At 41.6% G+C, this 17831-nt stretch overlaps 1 long non-coding RNA gene across 1 annotated transcript; it reads right to left on the bottom strand.

The window, feature by feature from the left end:
- Positions 1 to 3689: 3689 nt before the first annotated feature.
- Positions 3690 to 10245, bottom strand: LOC148315991 (uncharacterized). The gene is made up of 7 exons (XR_015840447.1): positions 10191 to 10245; positions 9411 to 9530; positions 8640 to 8803; positions 8107 to 8295; positions 5749 to 5844; positions 4536 to 4752; positions 3690 to 4428 (listed from the first exon to the last, which is right to left on the bottom strand). It is a non-coding gene; the product is annotated as an uncharacterized LOC148315991 (long non-coding RNA).
- Positions 10246 to 17831: the final 7586 nt, after the last annotated feature.

Below are 17831 nucleotides of genomic sequence, written 5' to 3'. Positions count from 1 at the left end.
ATCAAAAAGTTTGCCCATCCCTGGCATAGTGGATGGGCCGAGGAGTTTAAAAGGCACACATCATGCATTTTTCAGTCAGTTTTAGCCAGGGCTTGGTATGGGGAAGACCAGCTGGTTTACATGTAATCATTAAATTTTCCCAAGTTTTATTTAAGTTAATTGGACAAAACAAAAAAAACGCAATATTCTTCTGCCAGAGAGTATGTAATATTCTTCTGCCATTTTATTGTAGAGGGCCATTTTGAGCCCCTAACAATATTATTCAACCAAGAGATCATGAGTCGTCGCCCACTTACTTTCTGAAGTCAGCTGGGATGTCACAGCTGTGACCCTCGTGAGGATAAAGTGGTTCAGATGGAAAAGTAGGACTAAGGGCTTTTTCTCAGGTTTCCATGCGCAAATCCATGTATATTAGGTCAATTGGAGACTCTAAATTCTCTACTCATCAAATGACATTCGTGACCCTGATGGATAGATAAAATAGATTATTAATCTGCCATGGGAAGTCCAAGGTGTCTGGTAGAAAGAAATGCATTCATACACTCATTACACAGTCAACCAAGCAAAGACACAAAGCCTAGGGCAGGGGCGGGCAAACTTTTTGATTGGAGGACCACAATGGGTTCTAAAATATGACAGAGGGGCCGGACCAGGAGCAGATGGATGGAGTGTTTTGGAAACCTCACCTCATCTGAGAAAAAAAATACATTTAATTTTAAATGAAAGTGAATAAAAGCATTCCAACAATAATATTTGTCTTTGAAAACCACAGTGTTTAGAAAATAAAACATTAACAAGGTTTATTCATTAAATTTTTTTCAAGTTCGGCGGCCCGGATTAAAACTTAACGGGCCGCTTGTGGCCCCCGGGCCGTAGTTTGCCCTCGCCTGGCCTAGGGCATAAACACATACATGTAATATCCAATCCGCTTATTCTCACAAGGATAGCGTGCTGGAGCCTACCCAGCTGTCAACGGACAGTAGGCGGGGCACACCCTGAAGTGGTTGCCAGCCAATCGCAGGGCACGCAAAGACGAACAACCATCTGCGCTCAAACTCACTCACAAATGCAACCTCCACACAGGAAAGCTGGGTCCCGGGATCGAACCCTGCACCTTGGGACTGCGAGCCGGATGTCCTAACCAGTCTTAACTCATTAAATACCAGCCATTTTCACTGGAGCAACCCGCTCAATCCCAGCGTTTTCCTGGGTTTTGACTAATATTGCAAGGCCCACAGAATATAGTATTCTAATGCTATATAGACATGGAGCACACCCGAAGAAAGATGAGCCTCTCTTCTTTCAACAGAAAAAAAATGTTTGTTCCTATCTTTTTCCATTCTTGAGCAATCAGCATTTGAAAATAGCTAAATTTCATGAAAACTCCAATCCCTGGGGAAAAAACTGAGAAAATGAGCTTTGTAAACTGATGCATTTTGACCATAATTTGAATTTTGACACTATTATTTATGGCTTTTATGACACCTCTAACATCTAAATAATGCATGCCTTCTATAAAATAACAAAAAAAAGCACAAAAAATGTTTTTGATAAAATAAATTTATTTGCACATAACACTAAACGACTGAACTGTTGAACTATGTACAAAAATGAAATACATCAGTGTCATACATACTTTTTTTTTGTGTGATATAAAATAAAACAGTTGCCTTGATGCAAGGGCACACAACATAGTTCACACCACATTCTTGTTTCACTCCGTTTGCCTTTGCGCAAACAGACCCGACACTTTCGTTGTGGTCTGGCTTTGCTGGTCCGTGGAAAATAGGCGAGCTTGTGTTTGTCCACTGGGGTTTGTGTGAAAATAATTGTCTGGGAAGTGATTGCTGGCATCCGCGATGTGCTGCAGAAGCTCATCCGTGAGAAACAGCTGCAGGAAATCAGCTGGCTCCTCAGACTCCAAATGGGCAGCGGCATTCAGTGGTCCAGGGGTTGCTGTAAAGTCGATTTTCCTCGGTTGCCATCCAGTGTGACGCCATCCGGAACCACTGCTTCCTGATGCACAACCTGTAAATTACAGAAATATAAACAATTGGAAATATATATTTATTGCTGCATTTTATTGCTGGCGTGTGAAGTTTCATATTATAATTTACCTTTCTTTACACCAACAAGACGAGGAGGAACTTTCTTGCCGCGGGATGCACAATCTGTGAATTTTAGAAAGTATGCATGATTACCACACCATTCAGTATTGTTGTTTCCTCGTCGGGAGGAGATGCGCTCGCGCGTAACTGCACATTTACGCGACATTTTCTGCCCGCAAGATGCATGATATGTACAATAAAAGCATGAGGGCTAAAACCACATGTTCAATGGTAACTTGCGAGCGTTTACTTCCTCGTCGGCGAGGACTTACGCTCGCGTGTAATTGTGCAATAGGCGCCCGGACGAGAAAGTCAGCGAGCAAGCTTGCGTCTAACTGCACATTTACGCGACATTTTCTGCCCGCAAGATGCATGATATGTACAATAAAAGCATGAGGGCTAAAACCACATGTTTAATGGTAACTTGCGAGCGTTTACTTCCTCGTCGGCGAGGACTTACGCTCGCGTGTAATTGTGCAATAGAGGCGGCCGGACGAGGAAGTCAGCGAGCAAGCTCGCTTCTAACTGCACATTTACGCGACATTTTCTGCCCGCAAGATGCATGATATGTACAATAAAAGCATGAGGGGTAAAACCACATGTTCAATGGTAACTTGCGAGCGCTTACCTCCTCGTTCGGGGGGATCTGGTGAGGACTCTCAGCTGCTTTGGCTATTGTCCGAAGGCAGGCGATGCAGGCCGCAAGGCACGCGCACCCTCTTTAGACGCCGTTTTGTTGTGACGACGACGAAGCGTCATCCTCTCAACCAAAGCGTCTCCATCGCCTTGATGCTTTTAGGAAGCTTTTTTTTACAAAAAAGCATTCCTCGATCGTCATTTGCTTGGAGGATTTCATTGCTAACGCTACTAATGCGACTGCTGCTAGTGCTGCCGATGCTGCTGCTACCCACGCTGCTCTCCACACTTATAAGTCTACCCCAGGATCCCGCCCCCCCATTTGTACCTCTGGCGCAGATTCAAGGCGGATCTTTTGCACCTCTGCCCCCTGCTGGGTGATTTTTACATGATTCACAATGCGGACAAGGCTGATTCTCAGTCAGAGGTTGCATCAGACCCTTATGTACACTATGACGTAAAAAAGACAGGAAACGTATTTATACGTCTTTGGTAGAGGGCGCCATTGCATTAAAAGACGTCTTTGTACGTCTAAGGGAGTAAATGAGTTGAACAAAGTACAGGGTCCTTCACCTGACTACAGATGATCTTCTGGGGACTTTATTTGGTTTTAATCACTTTTGGGGTCTGTATCTATGCACACTCCCTGGTTTTGCTACCTTCCCGGGTACCACATACACACTGCTTAGTTTCTCTGCCTTCGTGGGTACCACATACATATTGCTTGGTTTCTCTGCCTTCCTGGGTACGACATACACACTGCCTGGTTTTGCTACCTTCCTGGGTACCAGTCACACAAACGTCAGACGACTCAGCACATACCGACTGTCTCAGCACTACACACTTTCACTCCAAGGCAGTGCTGTGAACCAACTTACTGACAAGAGGTAGTATTTAGAATTTTAAAAAGTGCTTGAAAGGTTTTGTTCATGTAAAACCAACAGATTATGACATTATTATTATTATTTAAATCAGTATTAAACAGCATCAGCATAGGTTAAAGATATTATACAGACTATATACGATAAAAAAATACTAAACCACCCTTGCTTTTCCGTCATTTCTTGTATAAGTTAACACACAGATGTATAACATTTGTTTATACAAATATAACGATTAAAAAGTAGCTGATTAGAGTTTTAATTTTGTATTCATTAATCTGTAATAAAAATGGACATATTTTGGTTAATAAAATTAACAAGAAATAAAAGTAAAGGGTGTTCTAATACTTTTTTCAAGATTGTCCTAACATACATTTAATGTTTACAGTATATGTCTTCGGAAGAAGGGCAGCATTAGATTTTTTTTTTGTTCTCTCTCTTTGACTTCTGAATTTGAATTTCTGTCACAGATGTGCTTGAATTCTATTTTGGATGATTTGTGTTAAACTGCACAAATATTTGAAGAGCCATAGAATTCAAGAATCACACCAGTGCTGCTACTCCTCCGAACGGGTGAACGCCCTTGATTAACAACCTGCGTTGAGGTGGCTTTTGAGATTCGTGGTGTGGGAGAAAAATCTCTGAAGGCATTCTTAGACTTCAAGAGAGGGTCCACAATTTTCAAAGATTCACTTCCGTCTGAATCAGAGGCCTCACTTGTATCCGGAATATATTCATCTCCACTGTCATCTGAGTTGGAGTAATAATGCTTATCCATTCCAAAGTCAGCCTGTTTTTTTAATCTAAAAAACAACAACAACAACGAAATATAAAGGATAGAAGGCAGGAGACCAATAAAATATATGCAATTTGCTTGTAAGATTCCCTGAAATCTATATGGGTTGTTTACCTGTATACTTTTGGTCCTCCTGAGCCTTGGGATAGTAATATGGTCTGGGTCTGAGGCACAAAGTTCAGGGGCAGGATTTGACAATGATTCGTCAGAATCTGTGTCGTTATTCCAAGGAAGATTCAGCCCATATTTTTTGTCCAAGGGAGGAGACTGGGTTGCATCAGAGTCCAAGAGAAAATTGAGAACCCATTAAATACTTAATCCCCAGAGGAATCTCCACAGAAAAAGGTCTTAATTCTATTTGAAAAAAAAAAAAAACTAAAATATTGATGAATGATATTATGACAAAATAATGTAATAACAAAATTAGAATGATTTTAGGAAATTATTTGCAAAACCAAAACATTGTGGTACGATAATAATGCATATAATTATTCTACGCAGCTATATTTAACAAAAACACTTAATTGACCGTAACAAAAAGCTCCCGGGAGGAAAACTACATTAAATGTTTTTTTAACAGGGCAGTGAAAATATTGGAAAATAAAAAAAATAATGAATAAAATAATATGAAAAAAGAATTCAATGTGTATCGATGGACCCATATGAAATACTTATATCGCTATGTACTTATCAGCCATATCGCCCAGCCCAATATGTAACTGCAACTTCAAAACCTCGGGCCATAACAGGATTGTAACATGGGATGCATATCTTCATTCCTAAATTTGTAGATCCCGAGGAGGCTGCTCAATGGTCCTGGTAATGTAAACCTCAACCAATTCGGTCACAGCCAATGTTCTCCATCCTTGTTAAGAAGTTTTGAAATGATTTAATAGATATACTATTGCAAACTATACCAGAATTTTATACATTTTAAACTTTTGATCACAATTTTACCTATTTTCTAAAAATCTGAAGAATCCACATGCCAAATCACCTGCTGTGGACACATAGGTTCTGTTCTGACAGATAATTCAGTTACAGGTTGTGTACTTAAAGCCAATAAGAGGGCAATGCAGCAGTCGACAGCCTGACGAAAGCTTAAGTCTCCCAATGAGAGAACTGTAGTGGCTGGTAGGTTCTTAGATTGTAACATAGTAAAGACATACACTACGCATAACTGTATATCATATGATGATGAGGGAAAATATTATTAGCTACGATTTATGTCCAGATATATTAGAAAACTTGTCCAACCAGCACAGGTCTATCTAACTGTAATTTTAACATCTCAAGACACGACAGGATGACCACATGATACGCATACCTCCTTTTCAGAGTCTGTCAAACCTTGAGAAGGCTGCTTCGATGTTCTGGTGGCATCAACCTCAGCCGATTCAGTCATTGTCGGTTGTCCTCCATCCTAATGAACAAGTTGAATATTAATTTAATGAATTAAAAAAAAGAAAATGGATCAGAATTTTACACATTTTAAAGAACAAGTTCACGAATGAAACAAAACCAATTACTTTAGCGCATGACAATTAATCTTCAGTAGAGATATGTTGTGACTGATATTTCAGTCACAGGTTGTCTTTTGAACGCCACCAGGGCCGCAATGGAGCACAGGACAGCCAAAAGTCTTCTTGTCGGACAGCTGTAGTGGCTGGTAGGTTCTAAGATTATAACATAGTAAAGGCACATACAACTCCTAACTGTATTTCATATGATAATGAAGGAAAAGATGATTAGCTATGATTTATGTCAACAATAAAAATGGCTCTACGGGGTCCCCACGAACGCAAACCTGACAGTTGGGTGTCAGATGGCCAACATACCTGACTCGCAATTCAACTCAACTGGACCCCACAACACAAGAAAAAGCTGAGTGAGCCTCAAACCAGACATACACATTCACTGACAAATATCCTGTGACACCAGATATATTAGAAGTCTTGTCTAATCAGCACACGTCTATCTAACTGCAATTTTAACATCTCGAGACACGACAGGATGAGCACACGATACGCATACCTCCATTTCTGAGTCTGTAAAGCCTGGAGGAGGCTGCTTCGATGTTTTAGTAGCATCATAAATTTATTGAATTAATTATATTTGAGGTTGGATTAGATTTTTACACATTTTAAGCCTTAGCCACCCAAAACAAAACATAAGCTCATGAATGAAATAAAACTAATTAATTTCGCCCATGCCAATTAATCTTCTGTAGACACGTGTTGTGACCAGTGTTGTTTTTGGCAGGCATTTTAGATTTTGTCCAAGTCATTTGGACAAAGTGCTGATTTGTTTACATCACATTTAGTCATCCCAATTCGTTATAGTTTTAGTCCAGTTTTAGTCAACGAAAACTAAAAAAAGGGTTTTAGTCCAGTTTTAATCGACGGAAACGCAAAAAAAGTTTTACCCTAGTTTTCGTCAATTTATTCACAAAGGTTTTAGTCCAAGCGGCACGGTGGCCCAACTGGTTAGCATGATGGCCTCACAATATTGAGGTCGTAGGTACGATTCTGGCTCCGGCCTTCCTGCGTGGGTTTCCTCTGGGTAATCCGGTTTCCTCCCATATTCTTAAAACATGCATGGCAAGTTGCTTGGACACTCTAATTGCCCCGAGGCATGAGTGTGAGCGTGGATGGTTGTTCGTCTATGCATGTCCTGCGATTGGCTGGACACCAATTCAGGGTGTACCTCGCCTACTGCCGAAGACAGCTGGGATAGGCTCCAACACCCCCCGCGACCCTAGTGAGGAGAAGCGGTACAGATAACGGATGGATGGGTTTAAGTCCATTTGAGTTAAAACAAGGCATTCAAGGTTTCCACCCAATAACAAAGACTTTTGGATGGACTACTAAGGATTCTTCATCACAAACAGAAAAAAGTGGCAACAGTGGAATCAATACTCACTGCTCCAAAATAAGCAGAGAAGCAAAACATTTTGTTGGGCAACTGTTGTGGCTTTATTTCACTAAAAGCAACATAAAATAATTTATGAACCACATGCTAACAATTTTGTCTAGTCAACGAAAAAAATTCATGTACATCACGTCATGTTTTCGTCATAAAAGAACCTCGTATAGCTTGTCATCGTCATTAAAAAAGGGGCGTTAACGAAGTATTTTCGTCATAGTCATCAGTGACGAAAACAACACTGGTTGTGACTGATATTTCAGTCCCAGGTTGTCTCCTGAACACCACCAATTGGGCAAGGGCGCGCAGGAAAGCCTGGGGTCTTCTATTTTTACAGTATAGAAAGGCTAAATATCAAATTGAAACAGTGTTTTATATCATGAATATACAGGGTTGGTGCTGGTTCTGGTAGGGAAACCACAACATAAAGATGTCCTTAATTAGTCCCACAATGGGGATATTTGCAATATGGCATATGATGGCCTAACAGGGCCACCGCCCAGAAAGGAGTAACGCAGAACTTTGTAATACTGTCACTCCCTGACCAGTTCGTTGTTCCTGCAGAGCCAAACTTTGACTCAGACCCACAAATTTGAATTACAGATAGTGGACAATGGAGAACTCCCCCAGTCAGTCAGCATGTTCAACTTCCATAGAAACCTCACATACATTTATTAGATTGCCAAACTAATTGGAAACTACATCACCAGAACACCACAAGTGGGCTCTGTTATTGTACTTAAAGATGCATCTTACAAACCTGTGTTCTCCAAGGCCAGCTGGTCCATAGTCTTAAGTTATTTCTTCGCCAACATCAATGTCTCGGAGCGCAAACAGACAGAGGTGTGGTCTGTCCTCTGTTGTCATCTTCTTCATTTTACAGTTGGGGTGCATGTGGTCATCATTAACCAGTCTTCCCAGACTGCCATCTTCTTGAGCTGCATCAACACTTAAAATAGATTAAAAAAAAAAAAAAACCAATTATTCAATCAATGTCAGAAATTAATCTTTGAGACAATCTTGTGTACACAAAACATAAAAATAGGAAATCCACAATTTTTAAATCTAAATCAAATCATACAAGAAATTTCTATTGGAATCAGACCCTATTAACAGCTTGTCTTTGAGACTTCATGATCTATATTTTCATTTGTACAGATTCAACGCATGAATAAAAGTAATTATACATTTTTGCTTAGAGAATGATTTTTCCCCTAACACTTATGGGATGAGTATGTGTTTATTTTTTTAAATAAAAACAAAAATAAGATAACATCTCAATCTTTGCCTCACCTCCAAGTTTTTTCTTGCCGGCGGAAGTCAAACAAAAAGACAGTGCCTCTTCCATCCATCTTCCTGCGTTGAGATTCATCAGAATCTATCAATTTTCCTCTGTACTCCATAATAAAGAATAAAGTCGTCTTTCCTGAAAGGGGCCTTGGTAAATACTCCTCGACCTAGTTAACAGGGAAATCAAGTTAGCTTCGTCATATTTTTAAGCACACAAATAAGGAGTCATCATATTCATTTGTGCCACTATACTAATGTAGGGTGGTTTGAAACATTGCTTCTTGTGAGGGATAGAGCAGAGCCCTTCTTTATGATTTTAAAGGAACAGACCAGCCAAAATTCATTTTCCAGCATTGCATTAGCCAGTATGTATTAGGACTGAAAGTACAAATGTCAATTGCACCTGGTTACGTAAAAAAAAAACTTTAAGATTATTTAGTTTCAAAACAATGACATACACTGTACACAGTCATATTGGATCGCGTCACGTGATCTCTGTGACGTATTACGTGCTTTACACTAGACTATCAATATCGGACTTGTTCACCGGTCTATTGTGGTATAAAAATGCCGGAGGGCGTCATCAAGTACAGCCTTAATTTAGATAGAACTCCTACCATCAGGTTTCACACTCACTGAAATAACTTGAAACTGACAAAAGTGGCAAAAGAAAAGGTCAAGACACTCTTAATGTAAAATAACCACTTAAAAAACGATGTCAGCTTGGTTATCAGAAAACAATAATATATCTTAGCAAAAGCGTTAACTTCATACCTTTAAATTAGTTTATATACTTCGCTTCTAACTCTGCAGTCTTGTCCAGACCCTTGACTGCATGTTCAATAGTATCCTGCTTTGGGGACTTCCTGCATCTCAGGGAAGGCATTGTTTATTCTATAAAGAAAAAAGACAGTATTGTGTTGAGAATTATTAATACTATGGGCTAAATGGAGTTTTAACAATATTAGTGTAAGAAAAATAAATTATAAATTAAAAAAATATCAATTCCTCCATCCCAATTAACGATTTCAACCATAATAGTTTATATTGAAGTTTAAACAACAGACACAGACAGATTTATGCAGTGTGACTACAAAAATCTTACCAAAATTGCATTCACAGTAACCTTTGCTTTAAGAATCATGTAATTAACCAGTGAACATCGTGTCTTACACAAAAATTAATGACAGAAATTATCATGGTACTTGCATTCTGTGGTTCTATAACAAAAGTGCAAGCTGTTAGCTCCGCAAAGCTAACGCAACAAGCTAGCGTCCCTCGTGCTCACATTCAATGCAAACCTGACCACCGGATGACAATACGCGTCGGTTTAGTTCTTTAAATGAGTAAAAGCACCATGACGTTTTATAATTATTCAATGCTTAACTGGAGCTCGTCAATTATGTCGATGTAGGAGCACATGTTTGCTAGGCCAGTGTTGTAGGCCCACATCCATGGTGCTACTTTGTATAGTGTTTTCCACACAACTATCTCTAACTATGAACAAATGCACTCGACGCATGTTTTGAAAAAAACCCAACGAAAAACACTTACCTCTCCGTTTCAACAGCAGTTCGAACTTCGAAGTGGTGATATTCTCCAGCGTTAAGCACCTGCTCGAACTGCGAATAGGTCAAATTCAACAGCGTCTTTTTTCTGTCTTAATAAGGACGCGATGAGAGGAGGAGCGCTTGCCTTTTCGTCAGCACGCCCCGCGCGGGTGGTGCTGCTTTATCACTCTCTATCTGTGCCCGCCCGCCGGCACGTCGATAGAAAAATAATATTCCTTCAAACATTATTTTCATCTTCTTAACGTTTTGTAGTGAATTTAACAGGTTCACCACTTTTTTCAAATACACCAATGGAAAACAGGTCTTAATTGAGGAAACATACAAAGAGCGTCTCACAAACACCTGATGATGAGCAATGTAATTTGATCACGTTTTTTGTCACTGCCTGGACGTTGGGTTCACTGGCCTGGTGGCAGTGGCTTGTAGACACTGTCACTGAGTGGGAACGGATCTCAAGGTGGGTCAAACTAACCCAAGCAGTGGATCGGTCCGTTTTTTAAATTTATTAATTTTTTTATTTTATGTATTTATTTATTATTTAATACAAGGGCTTCGGCTCACTACCAGTGGGCGGGACCAAAGAATTTGGGTTTCCTTTGAGCTAGGAGGCAGTCAAAGGCAGTCCAATCCCCGGCAACATAAAGCGCCTAGCTCTGGGGACATGGAATGTCATTTCTCTGGTAGGGAATGAACCCGAGCTGGTGTGTGACTAGACCAGTGGTTCTCAATTATTTCCTGTCATGCCCCCCCTACCAAGAAGAAAACAATTCGCACCCCCCCACCACAATTTTCTTTTACATTTCGTACTAATGTACATGTTCTTTGCATATTAATGTTAGATTGTCAATAAAATATCTTACCTTAACAAAGCTAAATTGATAAAAATAAAATATCATTTTGAGAACGACTATTGTGAGGATCTCGAAACTCAGTACTCTGTGGTGCTAATATTCATGAGATGATAAATATGTTGAAGCCACAGAACAAAAAGATTAGATATTGTTTGGAAATTAATGACGTACATAAAGGAATATCAGCCTTGATTGGAGTACATTACTGCATTTAAATTTTTAATAAAAATGAAACAATTATTGATGTTATGACCACTATGAAGAATTTAAAAAACAATATATAGGGATAATTATAGTTTTCATTTTGTTATGTGTAGTCTGTTCATGTTGCATTATTTTTATGACAAAGACGATGGTTAATCGTAGGTTTGTTGCCCAAATGTACCATTACAACCTGATTAATGTTGAGAATGACGAACTCAAACTGGACACTGAAACGTAAAAACACATGGACTTCTTGCCCCTGTCCTCACACGTGCACACACACACACACCATACACGAAGATCCGGGAGGTAAGGACGGCTGTCCTACAGGATGCGGATGGAAGAACAACTGCAGCGGAACAATGCCAGGGATGTCTGGAGGGGCCTGAAGACCATCTCAGGCCACGGACAAGCAGGTAAGACCCAGAAGGGGGGGGGGCTTCAGTGGGCAAATGAGTTGAACCTATTTTTCAATAGGTTTGATCAAATGTCTGACCCCGCTCAGGCTTCCCTGATGCAGCCCCCACCCACCCCTCCTGCCACTGCGAACAAGACCCTCTCTCCCCCTCTCTCGCCCCTCTCTCTCTCCACAGGCTCCAGTTCCCAGCCTCATCAGACAACCACCACTTCCTCCTGCTCAGCCTTGTTCCTCACAACATCTCAGGTGAAGAACCAGCTGAGGAAGATGAAGGCGAGGAAGGCGGCAGGCCCAGATGGGATCAGCTCCCAGCTCCTCAAATCCTGCGCAGACCAGCTGTGTGGAATCGTCCAGCACATGTTCAACCTGAGCTTGAAGCTGGGCAGAGTCCCCCAGCTGTGGAAAACATCCTGCCTGGTTCCGGTTCCAAAGACACCCCATCCGAAGGAGCTCAACAACTTCAGACCAGTGCCGCTGACGTCTCATCTGATGAAGACCCTGGAGAGACTGGTCCTCGTCCATCTGCGCCCCCTGGTCAGCTCCTCAATGGACCCACTCCAATTTGCATACCAGCCTGGCATCAGTGTGGATGATGCCATCATCTACCTGCTCCACACTTCACTCTTCCACCTGGAGAAGGCGGGGGGCACGGTGAGGATCATGTTCTTTGATTTCTCAAGTGCTTTCAACACCATCCAGCCCGCCTTATTGGGAGACAAGCTGGAGCAGGCGGGAGTGGCCCACCACCTCATCACATGGATTCACAACTACCTCACAAACCGGCCACAGTACGTGAGAACACAGGACTGTGTGTCTGACGTGCTCCTCTGCAGCACGGGAGCGCCGCAGGGAACTGTGCTGGCTCCCTTCCTGTTCACCCTCTACACCTCGGACTACAAATACAATTCCACAACCTGTCACCTGCAGAAGTTCTCTGATGACTCTGCGATTGTCGGCCTCATCACTGACGATGACGATCGGGAGTACAGAGGGGTTACGCAGGGGTTCGTGGACTGGTGTCAGCAGAACCGCCTCCAAATCAACGCTGGGAAATCCAAAGAGCTGGTGGTGGATTTCCGCAAGCGTCGGCACTCTCCACCTGCACCAGTGAATATCCAGGGAACAGACATTGAGAGGGTCTCAACTTACAAGTACCTGGGTGTTCATCTGAACAATAAACTGGACTGGAGCGACAACACAGACGCTCTCTATAGGAAGGGTCAGAGCAGACTCTTCCTACTCAGGCGGCTGAGGTCCTTTGGCGTTCGGGGAACACTCCTCAGGAACTTCTATGACTCGGTGGTTTCATCAGTCATCTTCTATGGAGTGGTCTCCTGGGCAGGAGGCATCTCGGGCCGAGACAAAAAGAGACTGGACAAACTGGTGAGGAGGGCCAGCTCTGTCCTGGGCTGCTCCCTGGACTCTGTGGACTCAGTGGGGGGCAGAAGGATGACGGCAAAACTGTCATCAATGCTGGACAAACCAGCCCACCCATTCAATGACACTCTGAGAACACTTTACAGCTCCTTCAGTGACAGACTTTTACACCCTCGCTGTACCAAAGAGAGATTTCGCCGCTCCTTCCTGCCAACTGCTGTCAGACTTTTTAACAAGAACATTGGGTCAGGCCTACAAACGGGAGGGCATTAGTGCAATTGTGCAGTCCTAGGATGCAATATTAACTACTACTGTACTTTCAGCCAAGGGTGTACTTAAATATTGACCAATGATGTATTTTGTTTACCATTACAGTATTCTTATTACAATACTATCACTGTAGTATTTCTACCACTGCAGGATGTTCACTATTACAGTACTTTTATCATTGCAGTACTTTTATCATTGCAGTATTTTTCTATCATTGCGGTACTTTTACTATTACAGTACTTTTACCATTGCAGTACTTTTACCATTGCAGTACTTTCATCATTGCAGTATTTTTCTATCGTTGCAGTACTTTTACTATTACAGTACTTTTACCATTGCAGTATTTTCTATCATGCAGTACTTTTCTATCATTTCAGTACTCTTACCATTACAGTACTTTTATCATTGCAATATTTTTATGATTGCAGTATTTTCAATCATTCAGTAGTTTTTATCATTACAGCGTTTCCCCCTCCGTATAATGGACAAACATTAGGAGTGTTTCCTTACACTTAGATACGTTTATACTGTGTATATTTGCATGCTTTTTCTGAATGTCTGCTGCTAATGTTATACATTAACGGCTACATTACGCCGCCGACTCTGTGTGATCTATATCTTTGCTGCTGTAACACCTCAAATTTCCCCATTGTGGGACTAATAAAGGACATCTTATCTTATCTTATCTCTCCTACAACGAGGCAAGGGCCTCCACCAAGTCACCCCAGGGACAAGTTTTATTCCCTGATGGTCATCAAATTATGAGGATCTCATTCTACGCCGGAAGGGAGGAGGGGAATTTTTCCCTAATGTGAGGTTTTCGCTCCTCCACTGATGATCACACTGTTGTATGATTTCATTATGATGATCTGTCTTAAAGCCGTAAGGACATGATTTTTAAATCCACAACAGGGGGGAAATGTAAGATGGGCTGAGGATAGGTAATCAGTTTGTGTATTCATAATCATGTTTTTATACACTCATTAATGTTGAACACACACAGAGACACTTACTTGTTATTTTAACACACACACACACAGACACCGTATCCTGAAGATGTGTTTAGTTAAACTGACCTTGGGTTATGATTTTCTGCCTGCTGGAGTCCCTGGTGATTAGTTATTGATGCTTTAGTTAAACTGACCTTTATACCGTGAGTTATTGATGTTTTCTGTCTCTTGGTGATTAGTTGTTGATGCTTTTCTGTCTTCTGGTGATTAGTTATTGATGAGTTAGTTTCAATAAAAAGGCAGAACGGAGGGTGAGAGTCAGAGGGTGTGCGGGATTGAACTGGCAAGACGGCTGTTTCACCTCCTGGCTCCCTCTCCCATTCTGAATGGCACAAAACGAAAACTTTAGTAAGTTATTTCAGTCTAAAAAAGGCGTCAGGGCATTTTTAAACCGGACAGTAAGTCGCCACTGTCTTGGTTCCTTTTTGTGCCTTGACCCATACCGGAATTATTGAAAGGATGCAGTCCTATTTACAGGCCCCAGTGACACCCCAGGTTTCTGTTGTTTGTACGAGGGCGCTTAATAGGTACTGCTATTCACAATCGTCTTAGGCTGTTTCTTTGCAGAAGTTTATGGACAATGTGTAGTGCTGTAGGATGCAGTCTAGAGCATTCTTGACATTGAAGCTTTTGTTTCCAGCAACTGCTAATGCGACCGTGCATCAAACATGCAAAACACAGACCCTTGCTCCTCAAGAAGTCAATCTTATCCTTGTGATGCTTTCTCCTAAATTCCTTACCAATTGTGAGACTGTGTTGCTCTCCATTACAATTAGCACATGGTTTGGCAATAGCATCCACTGAAACAGGTTCTGCCTTTGGCGTGGTGGTTTTGTTGTTTTCCATCTTGGCGGGCACAATGACTGTTGTGAAGACTTTCTTTGATTTTGTTGTTTCTGTGTGTTGTGATTTTGTTTTCTGTTTTATAGAAATCTTTCGTGCTTGTCAACAAAGTCAACAAAATCCTTAAACTTCACTCTTCTATTTGTTCTTTCTTGGAGATTGCAGGCAAATTTTCTCCAAGATTCTATAAGTCTGTATGGAAGTTTGTTTGCCAATGCCTTTATATTAGCCATGTTGTCCAAGTCCTCCATGTAATTAACATCTGCCAATATGTTCGAACAGCCCATAAGGAATAATGTGAAAGACTGAAGTGCAACACCATCTTCAGACTTGATTGTTGGCCAATCCATGGCTTCCTTTAAATATGCTTCTGCTATCATGAAGTCATCACCATAAAACTCCTTCAAGATTTGTTTTGCTTTGGTATATCCTGTCAGAGGTTCCATATGGATGCAGCTCTTCACCAACTCATGTGGTTGTTCACTAGTATACTGCAGCTAAAATTGAAGATGATCACGGTTATCACTTGTACGGCCTTCAATCCCATGTTCAATGGCACCTATACAGGTTTTATAATGCAGAGGGTCGCCTGTAAAACGTAGGAATGGAAAGTTCGGGAAGAAGCGATGCTTTTTGACTCTTTGCTAAGTATTCTGCGACACTGGCTTGCTGTGAGATTGCGTGGCAAAGGCCATCAAGCACATGTCCCTGTTGTTCTCTACTTTCTGTCTGATGTGGAAATCTAGCCATTGGAATAGTCGAAGTGGGAGCATTTCAGGTCAACACTGCTTGTTGCTCTGATAGGCTGTGATGGTAATTGAATGTTTTTCCTTGTTTAAATTGTAACACACTCATCAGGAATGTGGATACCATCCTCCTGGGTATTTTCATATCTTCTCAAGACATCCAATTTAGCATCAGACTCAGGGAGTGCCGTTTGCATTGCATGCATTTCCTTCTTTGCTTTAATTGCAGCTTCTTCTTGCTCAAGTGCCAACCTTTGTTGTAAATCAGCAGCCTTTGCCTTTAAACATGCTCGTTCCATTTGAGCCTTTAATTTAATTGAAGACGTTGACAGAAGTGAGCTTCTGTCTGTTAGATTCTTTACTTCTACTTCTATGGGTGTAGTTAGTTGATGCAGATCTACTATCAGCAGGTGATATTTGTTTATTGCATCCTTCCTCTGCACGTTTCAAAACGTCCTTCTTCCATTGCTCACATTTCCATTAATTACATTTTTTGGATCAAACCAGTTATTTTGGTCATCGGCAAAATCCTCTTCAGTCTTTAAATTTTGCAGACCGGAATTGAGGTCCACAAATTCTTGCTCCATGCCGCTAAAGCAAACACGAACCTCAGTTTTTTACAGCGTCAACATTTGCATCATCCTCCATCAATTGTTCAATTTGACGTTGCATGGAGGTCAATTGAGCAAATTTGCAGCTGCGTGCCTGCATCCGTTTAGGCTTGTGATCTTCTACAGCTTTTCTCCGTCATTTTTAATGTCCGCTTTCCACTGTCTTGTTCCTCCATGTCAATCCACAATGAAGCAAACAAAAACGTCAAACTGACTGTAGCGTCTCAATTTGTAGGTCAGCCGAATGACGATCAAAGTTTTAAGCAGTTTACTCACGCACCTGTTACGTGCGCGTCCTTGTTAACTCGCGATGCTTGTCAAGTATGGACACATGCTAACAGCTAGCAGCTCATTGTCCCGACTGGAAAGTTGCTCCTTAGCTGTGATGTGCCTAGGGTTACACTATCTATCATTAACAAACACAGCCAGCCCTCCTCTTTCCTCTTCCCGCTTTCCAGTGTCCTGTCCGCAAGTAGTATTTGGAAGCCGTCAAATTCCACAACGGTGTCCGGCGTTAGCTCTGTTAGCCATGAATCCGTGAACATCAGCAAGCTAGCTCATTGGAAGTTCCTCTCGTGCCGCGTTAGCGCTGTTAGCTCGTCCATTTTCTTGGGAAGGTATCTAACATTTCCCATAAAAACGGACGGGAGGACGGGGTGGTCACGCCTCCTCTTTGCCTGGCGTTTCGCCCCCGCGCGACATCCCCCGTCTCTTCCTCCTCAACTCGCGGGGGATATCGGGTCTCGCTCCGGGAGTCGGCACGGGGTTAGCACGAAGTGCTAACAGCTGATGTCTTGTGTAAACGATTGATCCGTAGCTCCCAGTGACATCTCCGGACACGATCACGCAAAAAACAGCCCTCAGCAGCAATAAAACCACCGCAATTTGGATGTCCATTGCTGCGATGAGGTAAAATAAATAAAACTGGGTAAAGGGAAAAACACGCGAAAAAGGCTCAAATAGTGAGCCGTGCTGCTCTAGCAGGTAGCCACTCGCGTGGCGACGGAACCGGAAAAACAAATGTGGTCCCATCAAAATCTGATTGGATATTTAAAAATAAAAGCGTGAAAATTTGCTTATTTGTCTGTCGTCACCAATGATTAAAAAAATTAAAATCATTACAAAATCCTCAAGCTATCGTGATACCAGACGAGTTCTGCGGGACACCAGACCACCCCAGTTGTCCACAAAAAGTGGTCACTTCAAAATTTGATGTGGCATTTCAAAATAAAAAAATCACCTGAAATATGCACTGTGATCAACACTGATTTAAAAGAAAAATCTTTAAAAAATA

The sequence above is a fragment of the Idiotropiscis lumnitzeri genome, unplaced genomic scaffold, assembly GCF_059441095.1.
Source record: "Idiotropiscis lumnitzeri isolate Australia: NSW breed Sydney's pygmy pipehorse unplaced genomic scaffold, RoL_Ilum_1.0 HiC_scaffold_26, whole genome shotgun sequence".
Taxonomy (NCBI): Eukaryota; Metazoa; Chordata; class Actinopteri; order Syngnathiformes; family Syngnathidae; genus Idiotropiscis; species Idiotropiscis lumnitzeri.
The sequence above is the reverse complement of the archived record's forward strand: the minus strand, read 5'-3'. Positions and strand labels throughout refer to the sequence as shown.